The 22,187-nt window shown below is 45.8% G+C and overlaps 1 protein-coding gene across 17 annotated transcripts in view; it reads right to left on the reverse strand.

The window, feature by feature from the left end:
- Positions 1-22,187, reverse strand: part of LOC308178546 (uncharacterized protein) — a 169,912-nt gene that overhangs the window by 72,968 nt on the left and 74,757 nt on the right. The window lies entirely within an intron of this gene.

Below are 22,187 nucleotides of genomic sequence, written 5' to 3' on the forward strand. Positions count from 1 at the left end.
ACAAAATACTCAGGCAAAGGAAGCTGGGGCAAAGGAGGTCTGGAGATCCCAGCTACCGGGGAGATCTGATAGGGCAAATCTGATTAGCACCATGACCAAAACGCTGAGCTCTGCCCCGTCCCCTGTAACCGTTACTCATACAAGCAGCTGCAGCATCACTGAGAGGACCATGCTTGTCTGCCCAGCACTGCAAGACCTCCCACTTCTTTCAGCAAAGAAAAAGTGCCGCGGTTTTGGTTTGCAGCTTTTTATTCTCAGTGTCTGAAGCCCATCTTTCTTACTGGATGCTGACAGTGATAAGGAACAATGCTCCTGGCATCTCATCAGCTGTTGTACCGTGGTAAAAATGTTTGATCACACCCACCGCTCCTCCAGGGAGGCTACTGCTTCATTTTTGCCTTACTGAACATCCAGTTGAAGAACATGGGATTACACGACCGTGTTCAGCAAATCCTGTTGACAGCCACTCACAGAGGTTCAGACCTCTCTCCCCAGGATGCCACCACAAGCCATCATGTCCTTGTGCTGGGGAAGTCTCCGGTGCAAGGCAGAGAACTGATGAGAAAGAGCAAAATCTGTCCTTTGGAAATTCTGAGGCTTCAAAATTTGGCTGTGACTTGAAACATAAGAGACACTGGTGAAATGAAGGTCAAAAAGATGACAATGTGATGACAAGGTCACATGTATTTTGGGGAATTTTAATGCTTTCCTTTTGACTCTTATCTGACATGTGGTGAACTCTAAAACATTGGCAACGTTGCAATCTATAGCTCTCCAGCCCATCCCAGATCCGTAGGCGGGACTTGGCTGGAAGTTTTGGGAAGGGCTGCAGGATGGCGGCCAAGTGATAGAAACACCTAACCAGCCACGTCTGAAGGACGTTTCCCAGCCCTTCACATGCATGTCTGATCACACGACAGGGAAAAGTGCTGCTTAAAGCTCTCAGCTACTCCAGGAGGAGCAGCCAAGACTACACCAACAAAAGAGAAATCGCTACGCACTTCATTTGGCTCCTGTTCTCTATGGCAAGGGACTTGATCCAGGCAAGAATTAATCTGAGAAGTCTTTGATCTCATGTCTCATGTGCTGGTAGAGGTGAGTAGAGGGGTACCTCCAGTTTCACTTGGAAAAACAGATAATCTCTCAGAGAAATACACTGAAACTGAAAGCTGTGATCCCAATTCAAAGTTTGAACATTTCCTGTCCCGTCACAGTGCCTAGCTAAGTCACACTTGCACCCTACAGAAAACCAACAAAATTCAACTCTTCTTTTGCTTTACACGCCCTTCAGGTTGTTTCCATTCCTGTAATTTGTCATGCCTGTATCATCTATGTCTGCACTTTAAATAAGAACAGGGAGCTAGAATTAGTGAGTTTTAGCTAATGACTTTAATTGGTGTTGAATAGCTAGCTTTGAAAAGCCTCCTTTTTGACCTCTACCCTGAGAGCTGAAGTGTTTATCATGGAGCTTAGCTGCAGTTTTGCAGTGCTGTAAATGAGCGTTATATTCCTAGGTGCTGCTTCTCAGTGGCATCCCTAAAGGAGACGCCACATGAGCAGGACACCGGCATTACAGTACCTGCACACCGAGACCAACGGCACCTACGTGGCGTCGACCTCCGAGCTGAGGACTTCACCTGCTACGACCAGAAGCAGGCAGGAGGGTGGGTAACGCTGCCTGCTGTACGACGTCAGTGTAACCACACAAATTATTTCATGCTTCCAGGACTGGTCAAGAGTAGGGGACCTGTGAGACCCCAATACAATTACAAACGAGAAACAGGATGGTGAAATTCCACTAAATCTTCTGCTCGTTCACTTCAAGTAACCTAACAGGCAAAAATTTCAAAACCATCTAAAAAGATACATTCTGCAAAATCTTCAGGTGGTATCTAGCGTCCAGCACGTGACTTGTAGCTGCCTCAGGTGATGAACGCGCAGCCATGCGGCTCTCGAAGCGTCTGAGATGGCAGCACTGTAACGCAGCACAAAGCCATAATGCACCGCGTAGGTGAACGCTTGGCAGAGGAGCGAGGCAGTGTTTGATAAACACTGCCTCTGACAGACAATCCCATCACAACTGGGGCTTAGAGGTTTGTTTCAAAATGAGACTCAGAGCCATAACACAAAAAAACCACAACCTCTGAGTAATAGCACTTTGCAGGATGGTATGAGGAAGAATTGCTTTATTAACAAGTAAAAAAAAAAAAAAAAAAAAGCAGCAGCTCAGCCAGATGTTATTTGGAAGGCTTGACCTGACAATTGATATATTGATACCTAGTTATTGCCAAAGCAGGAGAACTCAATGAGATGCATCTCTCTCACATGCAAATAAATCAAACGGCTCCCGCAGTGACACCCCGAGCACTGCCTTGCATACAAGTAGCAAAGGCAGAAGGCTCAGGGAAGATGCAACAGCACACCGCACTGCCCAGCCAACGAGCAAAACAGAGCACACAGGAATCCACGAGGAGAGCATGCAGCAAGCGAGGCAGCTGAGGTGGCTCTTTGGCCGTCAAGGAGCAGCACTGAGTCACCGAGAGGGAAGGACAAGCGAATGATGTCACAACAAAAAAAAAGAAATCCATGGCTGAGGTTAATGATACACTTCTGTGTGGGATGAGCCAAAGGAATATTGCTAATTGGCCAGCACTGCTGCAGTGTTAATTAATTTGGGATCTAGTAGTAGAGTAAAATAACCAGATCGTAAATCAGACCAATTAGAGCAGTCAGATAACAAATCTATGCAAGAGAACTTCAGTATTCCATAATAATAATAATAATAATAACTCCATAAGAGAGAGATGCCATATAAAGATCATGCTAAACGTGTCTGCAGTTGAAAGGCAGAAACGTACTCTTTTAGGGGACCACCAAGGGTTGCCTTGGCAAAAGGATGGTAGCTGGAGAGACCTTCAGGGCACGAGCACAGCTCCTACTTCCGATCTCTGAGCAGTCCAGTATCACAATTTCATTCTGTTCGTCCCCTACAAGGCCAACAGAGTTGGTGCCAGGGTACAGTGGCAGTTAAAGAAGTGAGGCCAGAGTTACAAACTGACCAGAAGCACCTCATGCTGATCCAACTGCTTCAACCACCCCCACCCCACCCCACCCCACCCCCCAAAACATGCTGACCCCCAGCAGATGCAGCAGCTTGGTTTTAGGGAAGCGCATTAAGCAAGCCAAAAACTTGTAACGATGCTCCAGACTCAGCTAATATCAATTATTGTGGCTCCACTGACCACAGCAAGGCTCTGGCTCTCTGTTGAGATAACAAGCTGCATACTGCTTGTCTGCCATTAGACACATGGCAATAGTAGACACGAGAAGGACTCATCCAGACTGCAGAGCGTATCAGGCACATCTTGCCTAACGAGAACAAAACAAGGTGCTGGGGATGCAAAGGGGATGGGAACGGGCACAGCAGCGCTCGCACAAAGCCAGAGCCCAAAGCAGCCCCAAAGAACAACAGGGGCCATTTGAAGCAAACAGTTTCTCGCAGTGATCCTAGGCTCATAAAAGCGAAGTAAGGATGACCTAGGAAAAGCTATCATAAAAAGATAAGGAGTATCAGAAATTCATCGTCTTCTGCCAAAGCAGATAAATTGAGTGCTCAGCTCAAAGCGAAAGCCAATTCAGCCCATGCATTCCACTGCCTAGCCATTTGGCCGTATTTGAGCTTTTGTGGAATATTACCACTGATGGATTTCTGTGCTCATTTGACAAAAGCTGCAGCCACTAGCAAACATCATTACAAGAGCATCATATGCATTTCCTGATGTCCTGTCTGCCAGAATGTCTCCACATAACGGGCATCCCATTTTTACTTTACACAGAAAACAGTTCCACTGAACATGCTGCGGAGACAGCTGACTGCAACAGCCCTTCTGCTGGAAGAGGATACGGTGGGGAATGACGGAGGCAGGTTGTCCTCCTACTATGATTTACGCTCCACTTTTCTATTAAAGAATAGCTGTCCTTCAAACCTCTTTTCTAGGAGCATTTTCAGGTTTCTTTCTCTAGCCTCCTCTTCAAAGTAACCGGAGAAGGAGCTGGAAGGGTATTTTTCCCCCTGCAGCATCCATCACTGCAGCCACAGGAAATCCTCTGGCTGAATATTTTTGTCTGGAGCAAAAAGTACTCCAGCTTCCAAGCCGATGCCTTAGTAATAATCACAGCATGGTCTATCACGTCTTCCTGACTGCAGACACCTAAAGCGCATTATTTTTGTATAACCCTAGCTCTCCAGAAGCGCAGTTCCCTCCAGGACAGAAGGCAGCAAAGCAGCAGATCAGAGCGCACTAGCAGGCTGCGCCCCGCACAGAGCACGTACCTGCTGCCTGGGAACACGGGTGGGAAAACGCCGCGTCTTGTGCAACGAAAGCTTATCCTCCCGGACAGAGCCCTGCAGAGGGCATGTTTCCATAGCTCCCCAGAACACCAATACCAGGAAAAGTCCACTTGGTGAGAAGCTCTTGACATCAGCTCTTCAGACTTTGGTCTGCATTAGCGTAACAGTGAGATTGTTTACAGAACCGCCCACTGAAAATGTGCAGGAAAAAGGTGTGATTCCAGAAAAGCACCTCACTCCTATTCTCCAGCTCAGGAAATATTGATTTTCATAGAAAGTAGAATACTTAGCAAGACTGAGATTGCATGGGGAGTGGGGGATTGGGTATCTTCATCTCCCCTAGTGCCGCACGCCTGACCCTTTAGCTCCAGGCTCCTTCCAGGAGCACTGCAGGGAACGTGACATTGCCTGCAGCAGAGCCGGGCAGGGGTACAGGACACGGGTGTTCATCTGCTGGCCCCTCACCAGCTCTGCTGCCCGCAGAGAAGTGCGGCTCCACCGACTTCGTGCTGCATCATGCGGTCCAACCGCCCCCTCTGCCCGAAAGCATGCAGTTGGTGCTGCCCACAGGAGCTTTGCTACCTCGGGCCAAACACCTGGCCCACAGCTGTACCTCCTAGGAAGGGAGCAAACAGCAGCTCTAGCACAAGGTGCTACAGCTAAACAGCCTAAAATCTCAAACACCACATCGCAGCTCGGAAGGCCTAAGACTTGGGAAGCAGTGATATGCTCCAAGCCAGCAGCACCACGTACACGTTAACGAGGGACCTGCACTACAAAACTCAAATTCAAACACATAATTCCCAAACCCGAAACTTAAGCAAAGGTCCCGATTCATTACTGTGTATGGAACTGTACCACCAAAAAGCCAGCAAGGGCAAGGAGGATGCTCCTATTAAACTCACCCTGAGGGGGGGAGAAGCAGACACCCAGGGTGAAGAGAAGCGTGGCTGAGCTGCAGCCGGAGGGATGTGCATTTTTTTAGAGCTTTTAGTAAAGCTTGGAATTTACTTGTGAAAGTATAAAATTCACCGTTCACCTATCACAGCTTAAAAAAAAAATGTTTAGGCTTCTTCGGAACATACCACATGTGTGCTTTATTGCTGTGATTTACCTCAACCCTTCAGTTAAGGAAAAGGATTTAACAAGTGCAAAATACCTGCTGGAAACTTAGGTACTGGAGCTAGCAAACGTTCCTGCACTCAGAAGCCACTTGAATTCGGAGAACATGGACATTATTTCCCAATATAACCTCTATAGTCCTCTGTTTCTGCTGCCAAAGAGATAAGGACTTAATTTTGGTTGTTGAAGTTTTATTACCTCTCCCAAAACACTAATTAATAATTTCCCTGCTTATTCTAGCAGAAATCCTAGACAGACTGACGATACTTTCCTTCTACCAGCTTCCTTTGTGTTTTTTTTCCCCTAAGTCAAAAGCTTTTATTTAATACTTTCACATCTTCATCACAAGGAACTTCCACTTCGTCAGCGAAAAGCTCTGCTCTTCTGCCACTAAAAGTGCCTGGCACACAGGGTACAGCCAAGCAGCCTGCGGAGACGCCGTGTGATGGGAGGCTCCCCTCCCTTTCTGAGGGTCCTTCAACATTCCTGGTCCCAGGACAACTACAGGGTTGCAGGTCAGCAGGTTTGAGCCCCAGAAAGAAGAAACAGGCACCAGAGTCTTTTCCCACATCTTTTCTCAGCCTAACTTTCAACTGAGGCAATGTCAATAGTCTTTTGTGGCATAGGAGAAACTCAGGTCAGGAGCAGAAGAAACCCATCTCTCCTGTTATAAAGTATCAAGCTCATTACACCTTCAGCACTGCTTAGACATACAACTGTTGGGTGTAAAGGAGTATTTTATCTCCTGCTCTTGAGGCAGGCAGGCTGTAAATAACACTGCTGTTGGCCAAGATGCCCCAGGAACTTTGAGAGCTGATTTAAAAAGTGCAAATCGGGGATTGTGCAGTGCAGGAACCTTCTGCTGAGGCACAACAGAACAAGTTTCCTTTGACAACGTAAGCAGCTGTCACGGAAGGTGCTGCTGCTTCATTGCAGAGCTCTGATGGAGCAGGAAGATAAAGAAGAACCAGCACAGCAGCGCTTTGAAATCTAAGGAAAAAGATGTTCAAAGAGACACGAGTTCACCTGAACGTTCAAAAAGCAGAGCTTGGGAAATAAAGAACCTAGAAAAACATGTAACTAATTCCTCTCTTTGCACGTCCACCAAAGGCACGGATGTCACTTCACTTCCACTCCAAAAATCTGTCAGAAGCTGTACGTACACGGGGAGAACAGCAACGCGCAGCACTGTATTCATGCAAAAAGCCTTAAGACAGCTCTGGTTAAGTGTTAAACACTGGTGCTGCCATGGGATTATGAGCTGCTGTGAACGTGAAGCTTCATTTTAGCAACTGGTGGAAGGAAGGGTTACAGCAGAAATTTCTAGAATACCAGCACACATCTCGTTAATGGCAGACGTTTTTTCCAAAGTGCTGTAAAGACAGGGTCAGGCAGTGAGTGCAGATGATGCACATAAGGATTGGTAAGGAGCCTGCTTAGCAGCATCACTTCTTTAGGTTAAGACTCCAGTAAAATGGTCATCCCAGGCAACACGAAAACTTACTTTTTAATAGTCTTACAGATCAAGCCACGATTTCCTTCAGTCACAGAGCAACCCCATGGAGGAGCAGGATGACCAGCATCCCTCCCAGTTAATCAGCCCATCGCCACTGCCGTGAGCCCAGTTTCAGCAGGTGATATGGTAAGGGCTGCATCTGGCCTCGGTCCAGCAGGCAGCACACAATTTCTCTTTGGATGGATCACCTGCTTTGGCCACTCCTCTCCAGCAGAAAGCATCAGGAGCGCAGCAATGCGAAACATAAATCACAGCTATTCATCCTTGTCCTCTGATTTATGCAGGTGTTAAACTAAAAAATCCTCTAACCTGGTACAGCCATACTTTTCACATGAAGCAGCACTTGCGGGACACACGGTGCCCACTGCTCGGAGGCTCGTTTTCTGCCATCCCTGCCCCTTTGGGTCGAGGTCTGGCTGAGTTGAGCATCACATATGTGCATGCACGCACTCCACAGCCACGGGCGAGTACATCTTAAAGTGTACAGCTTACCATGCAGCAAACCAACCACGAAACAGTACATAGAGTAGATGTAGTACACAGATATGGAGGACGAAGAAGGTGCATCGAGACCCATCACCAAACTGCTGTGGCAGCTTATGCCCTACTTGTCCATCTGCAAAAAACAGAATAAACCCCATACACACACAAGGTGCCTCAATGACCCAAGCAGGGAAGGTACACGCAGGCTTGCAGCAAGGAATCAACCGTCCTTCCCCCAGTAACACCTACAGCACACACGTTGCTGCAGGAAGAACCACCCCTGCCTTCTGCTACTACCCATTCACACCTCATCCTCCCCGACTGCTCAGCGCTCTAACTTCACACTGTAGCAATGAAAACTAAATGCTATCAAGCACGTCTAAACATCCTCACATAACAGATGCATTAAGGGATATTTTGTTTAGTGAGATATATGGACAGGACCAGCACTAACTATTCTCAGGCAATAGTGAGGGAATTTCCCATCTGGAGTTTCACATTTTGTTGATTTGGGCCATAAAAGGAATGGTTTTTAACGTAGCAATGGACAGGTGAAATTAAAACTAAGATCTGTATCTACTCTGAATAATATTTTTCACATTATTTCCACTTGAATATGATTAACTCCATCATTTTTATTTCTTCCCATGATTTAAAGTCATCACACTGAGTTACAGCAGCTGGGGGAATAGGAAGGCACCCAGCTGCATGGAGCTATGCAGAAGATGACAAAAAGCAGAAGAATGTGCTCAGGCTACTGGATGAATAAAAATAGTTAGAAATTTACCACTGTTTCACCTCAAGAATCCTATCAGCAGCTAAATCTCTATTAGAAGAATAAAAAGGCTCAAATCAGAGAACTGGAATGGAGTAATTCCAAGGGAAAAACAACATTTTGATTTAAAATAGCCTTATTAAGTGGTATCAAGTCCTCTCTTTAGTTCTCTTTCAGAAATTGTTCAATACTGTTCTAAGTTGCAAAAGCATTGCTCTTTTCTTCTCTTCTGTACAACAAACCAAAGCAGATTATCAGGATGCAGTTACACCTGGTTACTCCATACTTGACTGTAGTTTTGTTACAGAAAGCAGATTCACCTCCACCTATGCCCAGTCTGTATTTATTCCTGAATCTTGCTTTTATGTCCAGACAAGAAAACTGATGCAAATTTCTTGAAACTCCATGATAGTCCATTAAAAAAAAATAATATCTGCTGTAATCTGATGAGGTATTTTTTGCTATAAGGGCTCAAAGAAACAACTACTGCCAGGAGGACGCAAGCACAGGGTTAGAAGCACCAGCACAATCTCATTTACTGACACGCGTGTCCAAAGCCAATTTTAATTTGGAATTCCCCAGCTTCTTAGGCTGAGGATTATAAACCATTTCTGTGAAATTTGCAGAACATTTTGCATTTGCTTCAGTGGAAAATTTGACTAATGCCACCAGCATGACATGACTCTGTACTGGGAGACTGCAACGTGGGTATTTCCTTCAGAGCACGCTGAGGGAGAACCAGCCCAGCTGGGAGGTCCTTCATATAAGAAAGCAACGACAGAGAACAACTAGTGGAAAGGTGTGGGGGGAGCTGTTTTTGTTTTGTTGTTTGTTATATCTCACATTTTCTATTTAAATTAATTTAGCCCTTCTGAAAAGCCCTGGGAGAAAAGATTTTGTCCACAGTCTTTCATATGAAAATTATCCAGAGGGCTGGTATAATCCTCAGCTTATTTTTTTAAATCAAATATACATTTTAGAAAGTCATTGGGATCCTTTTTTAAAGCAACTATTTGCAGTGTCTGAGTATTAAGAACATTATGCATTCATATGCCAAACGCATACAGACAACACTAAATACAAAGTTTCTTTGCATAATACAAAAGCAGTTCTGATGTCTTTAATGAATATTTTAGCACTGATTGAGGTAAACAAAACCATCTTCTGAAGGACAACAGATTTCACCCTCGGTTAAAAATGTCTCTCGGTGCAAAACTGCACCCAAACTAGAATACATTATTATTATTATTATTTAGGGCCAAAGGCATTATATATTGCTTCTGTGCCCAAAGTGCAGTAGCCCAGGGGGAGGGCTGCAAGGCTGGGGGATTTCTTGGGGCACTGCTGGCTCCTTGCTGTTTCCAGAGCATCAAAGTTGGGTTTTGGTCCATAAGTAGGGTTTCTAAAAGCAATTGCAATACAAATGAAGTTATTTACAAAGCCCACTAAGCCCTCCTTTCTCTGCAGCTGAAAACAGGTCAGGATTAGGCCTTCAGAAAGGTGTAGGTGTCTGGGGGAATTTCAGAGAAATTAAAATCCTGATGTTAGGGCACTGTCACCAGGACAAGGCTCCCCCACAAGCGCTAGGTGCTCACCCAGTCGGTGCTTCCCATACAGGGAGCTGCTGACAATAAAAAAAGATATTCAGAATTAAACCAAAACATATGTTCTGGGTGTTAGGGAAATGTCAGACCCTGGGAACCGTTCATTTCACAGTTTTGAAATTCAGTATCGGTATTTTGGAACAAGTCAATCCTAAATTCATCACTGAATATTTATGTTATTTTCACATTTCCTGGTAGCCTAATTGCAGGGACGCAGCACACACCACAGCCTGCCGATAGCAAGCCATAGGATGAAATCGTGTTAGATGAAACACAGCTCTTCAAAGTCAAGCTGATTACAGTGCAGATAGGCACTTGCACACAGAAAAAAATGCTTTAGCTCAGGAGAAACTGTCTATAAATTATTTTTTTAACTGAGAAATTATTTAATTGGTGTGATGATACGCATATTAAGGAAGACAAAAATGAAAAAATGAAGTGAAACATACTCTATTTGCTTTTTTACTAGCAGAAAAAGAGGCTACACATTATTTTGTACACATTTCTGAGCTGGAAATGACTATCCTGAGAGCATTCTTGAATGTGACATCTACCTAGTGGGCTGGGAAGCAGACAACACATTTCTTATGTTTTCTGCAGGTGATGCAGAATTAACTTTGAATTTAAAGTTATAAACAAAAAGGTATTTTACTGTCAAGTTAAATGATGATAGAATTTGGCCACGTTCATGTTGAGCGCAATACCTTAGAAAACTTCGTACTAAAGAACATGACAGAAACAGGAATTTAACCTGAAAGGAATTCACACCATGCTTTGACTTCCATGTACCACTTTCTGCAGAAAGAAGGAAAAAAAGCAGAACTTTTCATTGCTCCAGGACTTGTACCTTCTTTCTGCAGCAGTGTAATTCGTCAGTGAGCAAAGCAGATTTGGTTCATTTCACCAGGTGGGGTCAAACCTCTGAAGGGCTCCTGCTACATTGCATCAACTGATGGACAAGCTAGGAGCCTGGAGAAAGAAAAAATTAAAGGTTCCTGGGGAGTAGTAGCATTTCTGCTGATCTTTCTAATGCATGTACCTTTTTCATATAAGGTGAAAAGGTTTTTTTGCGTGCATGTTTCCCCTGATCAAATTATTTTAGTCACCAATAGTCAGTTTCCTATCCTATGGTTCATTTATAGCGAAATTAATGAACCATTTGCACAGCACTTCTCTGCTTTCCTAAGTCTGCTCTCACAAGTACATAGTCATTAATGAAGTGTCCACTCAGCTTTTCCACTGCTCTGTCTGAACATCCTCGTAAGCAAAAAAGTGTGGCCGGACATCCTCCGGTATCCTCATGCATCCTAATAAGCAATATATTATCGGGTCTTACTGGCTCTGTGCGTGTGTCATCAGAAACGCCTCGTGCCACAGGGGAATTCACCTTGCGGCTGTAACACGGCAGCGCCGGGTGGGGACGAGGCGCTCGCTGCTGCAGCCACTGGGAAGCGCAGGGGCAAGAGGACGGACGTGCTCTGGGAAAATCCCCCAGTGCATTTAAAACAAGCAAGTGCAGGTGGTATTTCCTCGTTGTTAGTGCTTCTGCAAGAAAAATCTAATGTACGTAAGCTAATGAACTTCTTTGTCGTAGAATAACTATTTTATTGGCTCTTACATACATTGCTAATCCTTTAGTTGATTTTTTGGGGATTGTTGTAGATTGCTACTAAGAGAAAAAACAGTTTCAAATAATTCTAGTAGTATAATCATAGGAAAGATTGCCATATTATCACATGAGAAAGTCTGAATAATGCAGATGATTCTGCTATGGTCTGCTTTCGGTACCACACATTCGGTACCTCTTAATCCTAACCCAGAATTTAGTATTCTCAGGGAACACAAGTGATTCTCGTGTTTACAGTAAATGCTTAACACAAGAGGAGTACCAGAAAAAGGAAGAAGGACCTTTAGAAAAATTGCAAAGTCAGAACCCGTTCCATATTTTCCTTTCAGTCATACAAATCTTTGGCTTAAAAATAAAAAAATAGAAATACCTCCCCAAACTGATCTGACTGCAGACACACGGCATGTCCAGCCTCGTGTACCTTTCTGGACAGACACCAAGTAGGCACGCTGTGCTGAAATAACAAAATCCCCATCAGTAGGACAGGGGTCTAATCTGATCCAACCAACCCATGCTCCTTAGCATGTCCAAAGTCCTAGAATCACAGAAGGGTTTGGGCTGGCAGGCACCTTAAAGAATACCAAGTTCCAACCCCCTGCCATGGACAGGGACACTCCCACCAGCCCAGGCTGCCCAAAGCCCCATCCACCCTGGCATTAAACACTTCCAGGGACAGGACACCCACAGCTTCTCTGGGTAAGTCACCGTACAGCAGTGATGCATTGCTACAAGATTTCCTCAAGGTGAGGTGCTCTGCTTCTCTTTGTGTCCCCTCTGCTATTTAGGCACCAATCATGGCTATTTCCCCCCAAAAAGGAAACATTCAGCTTACACGGTAGTAAGAGAACAGTTTTCAATTTCAGTTAACCTTTACAGCAGTAACACTAATTTGCAGTCTGTTCATAGTGAATGCTAAAGCCTGTCTGTTTCCTGCTCTGAATTTCATCCCATGTCAATTAGTGTTATGGAGTCGGTCTAATAATGATGTATGGTTAACACGGGGTTTGCGTCGGAAAGCTAAGAGGAATGCATGGAGGACAGATAATTGCAGTGGCGCCATCCGTGAACTATTCAATGCTTTGTTGAAGCTAAAGGGTCTAGAAATGTGCTATAAAAACATGTTTCAATGTAAGTGCTGGTAACATTTAGGGAAAGAAAGTTCCCAGCACCTTTGCTGAAGATAAGTACAGGATCCAGCAGCTTTTAGCTGTGTGAAGGTCAAAGGCCACAGAAGCGTTTCCTCTTCCTCTTCACTGAAAAGTGGTGTGCAAGGAAAACACACAACCAATACCCCCCAAGACCACTGCTGTGCTTGTTCACATTAACATGCTCAAAATACACAGAGACAAGCACAAAGTGATGCCTGCCGAGTCCCCTGGCTTTTTCCATATTACAGCCATAAGCAGCTGCCAGGCAGTGACAAGAAACAATAACAAGTGATCCTGTCAGACCTGAGATGAGCAGAGCTTTGGCCACAGGACGTGCTACGTGGCATCAGGAGGCAGGGCAGTGAGTTACCTCTTCCAGAGCAAAGGACACCCAGAAACTTTGGACCAGATTCAGCACAGCTCACTGCAGCCACCGGCAGAGCAAAGCCCATCTGGAGGAGTAACTGCTGCTTCATCAGCGTGAATGAGGAGACAAGCGGCTTGTTCTGGGTGGGCAGTGTGCTACCCACCTACACCTCCAGCAGTGAGAAGAGCTGTGGGAAGCACCTCCATCGCGGTGTCACTGCTGCTGGTCAAACACCCAGTGAGCTCTGGACTGACCATCAGGTGGTCCTGGCAAGTCCTGCTGCCCCCAGGATCACCCCAGCGTTAGGTGACAGCAGCAGAAGGTCAAGAGAATGATTTTCACTTATGCTATGGGATCAGCAAGTTATCTGGGGGATGCATGTGAAATGTAATTAAAAACAAACACTTTTCCAGCCCCTCTAAGAGCAGAGCTGGATCTGTTCCCAGGCATCCCTCCACCAGCAGAGCTCCGGTCTCCCCTGAAGGTGGGCGATGACACAGGGGATGCCCACGCTGAGCTCCCTGCTTCCCACAGTGCTGCTCGGGCTGGCTGGGTTCACGCCAGCCTGGGCAGGATGGCACAGGGCTCGGTGTTGTCACCGCTCCAGGCATTTCCTAACTTTGACAGTATTTGCTAACTGACACGTTCAGGAGCTTGCTGGCACGTCACTCCCAATCATTTCTGGCAATGGTACATTGCATCTTCCAGAAAAGAAATAAAAATAAAAAAACTTATCACTATTCCTCTCCCATTTCCCCTTCCACTTTGGGCTGTAAAAGGAGGTAGAAGGCAGTAATGATCCGATGAGCCTCAAAACTGCTACCCTTAGGCTAGCAGAAGTACCTTAGGAAAGCAGTGTGCACATGCCTGTAGATGTAGAAGATTAAGGAAGTAATGGGAAGAAGCTAGAAATGAAATAATTTTAGAAGAAAAAAAAAGAGGAATGCAGTTGCACAGCCATGATGCTGTATCAGTAAGATATATTAAAAATCCTGATGAGTTTCAATATCAGCCAACACACTGCCATAACAAACCAACGTGGTGGCAAAGGGCAGCCTTTGTTGCTAAGCTGACCAAAATAAATTAGTCACCTGTCACTACTTGCTTACAATTTCCCAGCGTATCAACTTTTGAGGAAAGAGCAGAAAATAACCAGCACATTTTTCCATTAGAGCATCACGCAGAGCGAACAAAGCGCTTCGTCTTCACCAGTGACGTAATTCCATCCTGCACAGGGAACGCCTCCTCTGGGAGCAAGATGCCGTCTCGCTGGGGGGCATGGAGCAGCCCAAGCTGATGAAGGCAGGCAGAAGCAGCTGGGGACAGGTGGGAACTAAGGGAACAACACAAAAAAGTATACAACACAAAATAGCCAGGGATAAAAGAGATTTTCCTGTAATTAATTTATATTATTTTTGTTCAACTTCCACATGCAAGCATTTAGCAAAGTAGAAAGACTAAAACACCTAGAACACCCAAGAATTTAATTGTTAAATATTAACATTGAAGTTGACTGCACTCATTCAATTGAGAAACAGAAGCATCTTCAGCAAATTCCAGCAGCTTGACTGGGGAACACCGAGTCACAGGGATCCTTGGGTGAGAAACCCCAGCCCAAAAATTATTTGCAGGAATTAGCTGGGAAATCATTACAAGTAACAAGCCTGGGAAAACAACAATTCTGCCACAGACAATTCATAAACCAAGAAAGCAGGCGATGTTCAGTCAGTCAAGTGATTTGCTACAAATTATTCGCCCAGGGCCACTCTTGCTGCTAAAGCGATCAGCGAAGATGCACGACCCGGAGCGATGCAGGGACGGAGCTCAGACTAACAAGCTGCTACACACAGCGCTTTAATTAGGCCAAACAAGGAAACAGTAATAAACCAGCAGGTCAAAAGAAAGAAATCCCTAACTGAACAGAGTCAAATTATTTCTTTTTATCATGACAAGATAAAAAACCTCTAAAATGAGATTTCGGATCTGCAGTGCTCCCCAAACTTACACCGAATGGGAGTGAACCCGTTCTGCCTGCAGCACGTCGGCTCCAGCCCCTACCCCAAGCAGCAATCTGCCGGTGTTTTATTTTAGCAGCAACAAATGGCTGGTTGAGCAGAGCTGCTGCAAACCGGGAGGTGGGAGGCAAGGACAGGTGTGCAGTTGCTCGAAATATTCTTTCAGGGCTCGTGGCACGGAGACTTCTTGCAGACGCAAACCGTAAGGCTGAGAAGCATCTATCATGCTTAGCTCTGGAAGTAGGGATTTCAGGGAAGTGTGATCACGAGGTGATAAGAAGAATGTGATTGGAAGTTGATGTGTTATTGCTTAATTTAGACAGAGGAAGGCTCTTTTTTTGTCCATGCCATCTGCCAGCCTAGAAACCCAAGAAATAAAGGGACGAGCCGCAGATGGCTTCTGTAACGGCTGTACTCAAGCTGCAGAGGAGCAAGAAGGATAGAAGCCGTATAAATCAAGCAGCAACATCGCTGTGGCTGAGCAATAACCAAGCCACCAGTGGCATTCAATAAAAACAGAGAAAACCAGCAACACTTCCCCAGCCTGCTGCACTAGGATTTGGCTGCACCTCCCTGCAGGCACAGGGAATGGCCAGGACCCCCCTGCAGTTTCAGGTAGGACCTGACCCTTCTTCTCGGCAGAGGGAGAACTGCCCCATATGCAGAGGTGCTGTTGGGAGCACGGTGCTGGTAGAACAGCAAGGCAGAACAGCAAGAAAAACTCTGCTTACAAATCGCATTCGCACACGCAACTGTTTACAGGCTAGTTCTTATCCTTTCTTTCCTCTCTATTTTTTTTCCTCTCCAAGGGATGAAGGAAAGAGAGAAGAAGCTAGTTTACTTAAAGCCAGTAGGAAGAAAACAAGCTTGGATGAGAGACGCAAGGCTCAGCGGGACGGGCACAAGCTGCTGCTGGCCACGCAGCGCCCCGGGATGACCGCCTGAGCCCTGCTGGGCGGCATGAAGGGGCGACTTCGCTTATCTTGCTCCAGCAGAGCGGCGGGGCACCGGACACAGGGCACTGCAGCACGTTACAGAGGCTACTTCAGTATTTTCCTCCTAAACAGCTACATCAAACACCCACGTTTACACAAATATAACAGTCGGAACTGGGTTTCCAGGCAGGACTGGTGGCACATGGACTGACAGCACACACATTAGAAGGCAGAAGAAAATAAAAAAAAGTTTAGTTCTGTTTATTAACTATACACACACACACACGTTCATTTCTTTGCATTTTTGTTGTTTCACAATTTCTGATTCTTTCCTGCTTCCCTGCAAAGCACCTCCAGCCCACCTGAGCAGAGCTTGCTGACAGAGCAGGGCTGCCCGACCATCAGTCCTGGGGGGAGTGGGACGTTTTCCCAGGGAAACTTGCCTAGCTTCGGAGCTTTGTTGCCAAATCACAACATTTTGGTCAGTTCACATCAATTGAGGAGAAACTAGGATCTTACAAGACATAGCAAGAGGGAGGACGTCTCAGGTGCAATGCAATTTTGAACTGATGGCACTTTAGCTGTATACAAGTGCCCTTGGGGCTGAACGAGGCCCAGGACAACCAAGAAATGTTTGGTCAGCATAACACAGGAGCCTCAAAGGTATCATTGCTAGATGCATTCAATAATCTTCTGCAGTTACACAGACCAAATTTACTTTCGGATAGTTCCAGAGCACTTACAACCTACAGTTTCTCTCTTTTGCAGGCAATCAGATGTTTCTGGGCTGTTCCGCCACACACCAGCACTCTAGGAAATAACACACGTTCAGAGGGCACCGACAGCCGGGCTGTTGTTTAAGGCTACGCAGACAAGTCCAGCAGGGGCCCTTGCCCCTCCGGGCTGGGGGCAGGCAGACTGCCCACTGCAGGGCTTTTCCTCCACCTCGCACTCGCACCAAGCGCAGCGTGGTGGGGTTGGTGGGCACTGCTGCAAACAGCAGCCCTGTGATATGGATCCATCCCTGGCAAGATGCTAGAGGGGTCAGCGAAGGCAATCCATGGGCAGTGCTGGCCTGAGCCACCTGAGAAAAATAAAGAATAAAAACCAGAGCTTGCGGACATGCTCAGCCTGCCTCAGGTGAGGGCAGCTGCAGGGACACTGCTCTCCTGCCTTCGTACACGCCAACATCAAACGAGCAAGTTCAAACACTGCATCAACTAAGTTGCCAACCCAATAACCTTTGTTATTAATTCATGACCCCCTGGAGTTTGCTGGGATCAGGAGAGATTACTTTTCATGCGCTCGCATTCGTGAGTGGGGGAAAAGGGAGAGAACAGGGAAAAGTAAACCAATGATGCAAGAGATGCCTCCAACTCTGAGTCTATCCATTATGACAGCGTGAGCTGCGAGAAAGCCCCGAGGTCATCTGCCCGTGTGCTCATCAGGAGTCTGACACGTATACAGCCACGGCACGCGGTTAGACAAGTACTGCTGTGGCTGGAAGCGCTAGCGGAGTTCATCCTGCACATCCAGAAAGGAAATTAAAAAAAAGAAAGAAAAAGCTAATCACCAACAGAAGATTAATGACACCCTGTCTCTTCGTTAAACCCCACACCACTGCAGGGGCTGCTCTGTAGCGTAACAGTGTATCTAAGAGAGGAACCGCAAACATTTTCCTTTGTCCTCGTGCAACTCCATTGCTTCTCAGCTGCTGTCCCTTCAGGATGATCTGGCAGAGGAGCTTCAGCAGCCCCTGGCTGTAGGACAGCCCTTGCCTAGGGCCCCTCTACATCCCCTCAGCCTCGGCAGCACCAGGATCAGGAGTTGTGAATTGCTCAGACTGACCGTGGTCAGCACAGAGGAGTGACCCTGGGCCATGTCCAGGGGGTAGTCAAAGACCCCCTCGCTTCAGGCGGGAGCCCAAACTTCCACTGGGAACATTTTAGGGTTCTGTAAATCCCAGCAGATGCAAGCTGCTGCTTTAAAGCTGCTCTGACTGTGCCCAACAGCTGTTACGAAATACCCTAGACAGCATTAACTGCCCCCCTACCACCCCGCCCCAGAACCTGGAGGATTGCCTCTCCTTTGACGCCACAGCCAAACAGCTGTTTCACGCAGCCACAAGCAGGCAGCGTCCCTTCAGGAGCTCTGGTCGATGGTTTGGCAGCTCAGCTAGGGAACTGTTGCTAGCTCATCCTTCAGTGATGCTTCTTGGAGTACAAGGGGCTTTTGCTGGAGTAATTCAAACAATTAGTAACCTACTCACAACTCTGGTAAAAAGGGAGTTTTTTTCTTGAACCTGTTCTTCACCATCACTGCAGGGCTTCAGCTCAGAGACCACTTGCAGAGCTGTTAAATGATCATCCCCATTCTAATTCAACATTGGTGCAGCCAACCTGGAAAACTCTCTCTAGGCTAAATCCTCCCCAGGACAGCCTTCCAATCAACCCTTCTTTTAAGAGTTTAATGAATAAAAACCTAGCTGGAAATAGAACAGAGCAGTACTTGGAGGCAGAAGACAGAGCAGCACACTTGAGCCACAGATCAGACCAACACAACGCGGCCCTTACTGGGGCTGATGCTGTTGGACACGTCCACTGACACCAGCTCAAAAGGCATGACCCGGCACAGACAGCTTCCTAAAATGCTGGAGGAACACAGACATCTGAGTTGGGTAAATCAATAAACACAGGCACAAGCCTCTTCCAGATTCACGTAGCACTACTGAGGTTGGGATAGGTAAAGACATGTTTAACTCAAAAGTTGGAGTAAACTCCAATATTAAGGTATGTGCCTTTTAGAATGATGGATGAAAAGAGATCAGAAAAGATACATAAAGTGAATAAAAATAAACACAACATGGAATTGAGAGAATAAGTAAATATAAAGGGAAAAAAACACTTATCTAGTGAAAAAGCAAACACGATGATCCAGCCCCCAAATGTCTCATTTATGTGAGTCTACAGTGGAGCAGGAACCACTCGTGTGCTATCGCTCAAATGCCTGGAAGCAGCTTCGTACAAATACCTATGTTGCATGAGGACAAAGAGGCTTATGCATCAGCAAAAGCATTCACCACTCATTAACGTTAATTCTCTATTTCAAAACATACAAACTACTCGCAAAATAGCAAAAAGGCAGATAGAGCAAATGCTTTGTGCGATCAATTGCATAGCATGAATAGCAAATAATCAGAGAAAGCTCTTGGCAGATTCCTCACAGATTAAATAAATGCAGGCAAATTATGCAATAAAGACTTACAAACAAAGCCATTAGTGGATTGGCTTATAAAGAACTCTCATAAGAGGGAGCTTGGTGTTGGGTGACCTGTTTGCAATGAACTCAGCCACCCGTAACACTGAAGTACCTGACAGACTTGCAGCGCTGTGTTTACCACGAAGCATCACAGCAAGAACCTTTTGTACCAGTTTGGATTGGCAGCTTTTCCGACTCCCTTCATAAAACATGAATTTCCATTCAACTGGAAAGACAAGAATTTTAAGAAGCTCAGTATCTTAGCAAGTAGAAGAAAAATAACAGGGGAAACAATGGGGCGAGATGAAAATAGTTTTCAAAACAGGAAGAAGTGTTCCTAAATACAGGAAAAGAAACCAGTGGCATGAACAGGTCTAAGCAGCACATTCTGACAGACCGAGGACAGAGATTGGTATAGATTCCCTGGACTCAAAGCACACCAATATTCATCTTATAAACAACCAGAGAGCATCAGAGGGCAGCTTGCTCCGCGCAGGGTTCACAGAGGGGACACATTGCTATTTACAACACGGCACATTAAAATGACAGTGACACACACCACTCAGAAGTGATCATTATTACTGGCTGCTTAAGGGATGATTTGAGAAATGATCTGTAAATTTAATTTTTAATTAAGCCAGAAGCCCTAAGGGCCTTCTGAGTTCAAGCATAAAGGAGGGGTAGAGGGGGAAATCAATTCTTGGTGATGGAGAGGTCTAGCAGAATCTAATAGGCCTGGGTAATACATCAAGAAGCTTTTAAGATCAGTCACACAGCTCAACAGAGGAAAGCCTAAAACCCAATTTCAGATTAAAAAATATGCTGTAAAGTGGAATGGATAGTCACCATTGTTCAAGCCTCTGGAAAGCTACTGTCTTGAGCTCTGACACACAAATTACTCAGAAAATAGATAAATGATCAACTCTGGTGCACAGAACCTCGCAGGGAAGCCCTCCTGCTCAGCTCCAACCAACTTGGAAAAGCAGCTGTATCCCAATGACCTTGCAGCCGCAATAAAACCTCAGCATAGCCAGAAATATCTACGTTAACAATTAAGAACCGGTCATCAAAACCTTGTGGAAGGTGACTTTGTGCTTAAAGACAAAACCTTTTCCCTTGATGCACAGCACAGGTTCATCACAGGTGCCAAGAAAATAGGCTGATGTCACAGCTAGGCTACTCTTATCATCTTAGCGATGTTGTTTGTCATGATTGAGGGAGATCCCAATGACCGGAGAAAAACAAGTGTTGCACCCGTCTTCAGAAAAGGCCAAGAAGAGAGTCTGGGGGCAGTCAGCTTTGCCTTGGCTGGTCCCATCATGGACTGGGTCCTCTTGGACCGGGCTTGGAGAAGGCAGCAACTGGAACCAGTCATCATGGATGAGGCAAATTGTGCCTAACCAACCAAACTGCCTGCTCTGGAAGAATGACTGAAGCTGTGGATGACGGGAGAGCAGTGGATGTCATTTACCTTGACTTTCACAACTTCTCCCTTTCAACACCGTCTCCCACAATCTTGTATACAACTCAAGATGCAGTCTGGATGCCAGTCTGGAAAGCAACTAGATGGGTAAGAAGCCAGTTGGGTGGTCGGGCTCAGGGGGTAGGAGTTACTGAGCACCTGGAAGCCCCTGTCAGGCAGGGTACTGCAGGGATCTGTACTGAAACCTGTCCTCCTCCATACCTTTATCGGAGACAAAGCAGGAGCTGATGATAGCACTCTCATCAAGTTTGTAACAGACACTCAGCTGAGGAGAAGAGCTGATATGCTCAAGTACAGGGCTGGCACTCATCGGGACACAGCCACAGGCTGTGGGAAACACCCCAATCTCTCCTTGAGGACACATCTAATTCCACATGCACATTTTCAAGAAGAAAGTTGGGCAGAGGAAACGAACGAGAAATGAGATGAATGGTCTTGTTTTCACAAACCTTCTCTTCTAAGAAACAAGTCATTTATCAAAGTGCTGTAATCCTACCAACTGTCATAACACTTGGTCTAATTACATCTGGAGAACAATAAGCTGTATGTTCAGGAAGAAACTGTCTGCAACGCGGTCGGTAGGGGAACTGCTACGTGCGCTCCTAGCTCACACATCCAAACGCAAGCACAAACACCACCAGGCAAGGAGCGGGTGACATGTAAAGCAGACGCAGCATATTTTGTGATTAGAAAAGTGTTCTTCCTTCATTTTCTGTATTTTCATAAAATACCATTCCTGTTGCGTTAATCTACATCAGAGAAGGTCCAAAGTGTGTTTTCAGGTTAGACGTTGATTGGGGGGGGGGGGGGGGGGGGGGGGCGGGGAGGGAGGCAGAAAATGCATCTTTTGGAACAATAAGCACATTGAAACATTGTTAAGTGCTAAAAAGCTGACTCGGCTGAGGCTTCACACTGAAGCTTGCTGTAGACTTACATTGCTGAGAGCCGTAATACAATTACTTATTTCTTAACTTTGAACCTCGAAGGAAGTGTCCTTCAAAGCTCACACTTTAAAACCCACTGGAGTTTAAAACCCACCACATAAGGAGTCTACTACTCCTCCTCCACAAGAAGCTATTCCAATGTCCCCTGTGCATCCCCTGCCTCTGAACTCTACCAGGCACCTTTGGCCCCAGTTTTGGGCCTGGGACTCTAGAAATAACTGTTGCTCTGCATCTGTGACAAGATGTTACAGATAAACTGGAAGGAGTAAGAATTAATCCCTATAAATTTTGCTCTTTACTTAATATATATATATATATATACACACACACACACGCACTTTCTGAGTTGTATTGAAGCAAGTTGTAGGGAATTCTAGTTTAGTACTTTCTTACAAAAAGTGTTCTCTGATGAAGAAATAGGCAAGTGGAAAAACAGACATCAGATGACAGTATAGTTTCAGACTCAATCAAAACCAATTTAACTCAAAGAAATTCTGGCACCGACACACCGCCTCCAGTGCCTTTATTTGCCCAGGCAGGCACTCGGCAGTGGCTTAGA

The sequence above is a fragment of the Anser brachyrhynchus genome (assembly GCF_964034855.1).
Source record: "Anser brachyrhynchus genome assembly, chromosome: 15".
Lineage (NCBI taxonomy): Eukaryota > Metazoa > Chordata > Aves > Anseriformes > Anatidae > Anser > Anser brachyrhynchus.